The sequence below is a fragment of the Lepidochelys kempii genome, chromosome 1, assembly GCF_965140285.1.
Source record: "Lepidochelys kempii isolate rLepKem1 chromosome 1, rLepKem1.hap1, whole genome shotgun sequence".
NCBI lineage: Eukaryota > Metazoa > Chordata > Testudines > Cheloniidae > Lepidochelys > Lepidochelys kempii.
The window spans coordinates 15457698-15459365 of NC_136380.1; positions in this window are offsets into that span (position 1 = coordinate 15457698).

Below are 1668 nucleotides of genomic sequence, written 5' to 3' on the forward strand. Positions count from 1 at the left end.
ACATTTTCCAGGGTTATAGAATGTTCTCTATTGTCCTCATTTTTCGCTTTTAAGAAACATACTGCTTCTTCTAGAGAGGAAAGTTCAGCAATAAATACTTAGCAAGGAGTAGCTCACTATGCTTATGGGACATGGCGTATCAGGAAGAGCAATTTAGTTGTCTTATCCTGTGGACACAACAAATCACAAAAGCCACTAACAGTTGGCAAACCTGGGCACCCTTGTTGGTAGCCTCTCCAGAGCCAATAAAAACGGGGGGAGTCAGAGAAGAGCTACAACAATGATTCAAAGACTGGAAAATCTTTACAGTGACAGACTTAAAGGAGCTCAATATATATAGCTTATTTTAGAGAAGGTTATGGAATGACTTGATCACAGTCTGTGGGTACCTAGGCAGGGAGAAGAATTCTGATAGCAGAACACTGTTTACACGAGCAGAGAACGGCATGACGAGCCAATGGCTGGATGTTACAGTTAGATAAAATTCATACTGGAAATAAGGTGAAATTTTTTAACAGTGCGAATAAATGACCACCGGAATAATTTATTGATCATCACTGATATTCTCCATCACTTGGAATCTTTAAATTGAGACTGGATGTCTTACTAAGAGACATGGTCTATTTCAACCACAAGCTGTTGGGACTGATGCAGGAATCACTGGGTGAAATTATCTGGCTGATACGATGCAGCAGGTCTGACTAGATCAGGGGTCTTAAATTCAGTTTACCTTAGGGCCGGTGCCAGTCCTCAAATCCTCCCAGTGGGCCAATAATGTCACTCATGCCGCCCAGAACCTGCCCCCCCAAAACTCCACCCCCCACCTGCCTAAGGCTCTGGGAGGGAGTTTGGGTAGGGGAGGAGGTCTGGGGTAGGGGATTGGGGTGCAGGCTCTGGGAGGGAGTTTGGGTGCAGAAGGGGTGAGAGGTTGGGCTCTGGGAGGGAATTTGGGTGGGGGAGGGGGTCTGGGGTGCAGACTCTGGGAGGGAGTTTGGGTGCTGGGTGCAGGCTCTGGGCTGGGGCAAGGGGTGGGGGTGCAGGAGGAGGGGTGGGATTTCAGGCTCTGGGAGGGAGTTTGGGGGTGGGAAGGGGGTGTGGGAAGGGGGCAAAGGCTCTAGGAGGGAGTTTGGAGGCTGGGGGTGTGTGGGGAGGGGTGAATGCTCTGGGAGGGAGTTTGGGGGTGGAGGTGCAGGCTCGGGGAGGGGGTCAGGGGGTGCGGTGCTTACCTGGGGCTCCAAGGCGGGACCGGCCAGGGGGCCTCCGCACGCTGCTGCCCCCAGGCACAGCCCCCCGCTGTGCTGCTGGGGCCCCGGGCCATTTTAAATCGCCTGGGGAGCGCCTGGGGGCGGCAGGTGGGGCCAAGGGAGAGACCCGGCCCCAAAACTGCTGCTGCCTGGCGGGCCACTTTGGGGAGGTTCGAGGGCTGCAGATGGCCCGAGGGCTGCAGATGGCCCGCGGGCTGCGAGTTTGAGACTCCTGGACCAGGTGATCATGATGGACTCTCCTGGACTTAAAATCCAGGAATCTAAGGTCCAAGGGTAAAATTCACCCCATGCGCAACGCCAGTGTAAGTCCTGCACAGGATGGAATTGCAAGTCTGTAGCATGAACTCCTTTCCCACCTACACAGGTTGTCCTTCCAGCTCAGGAAGCAGGCCAGTGCGGTGGA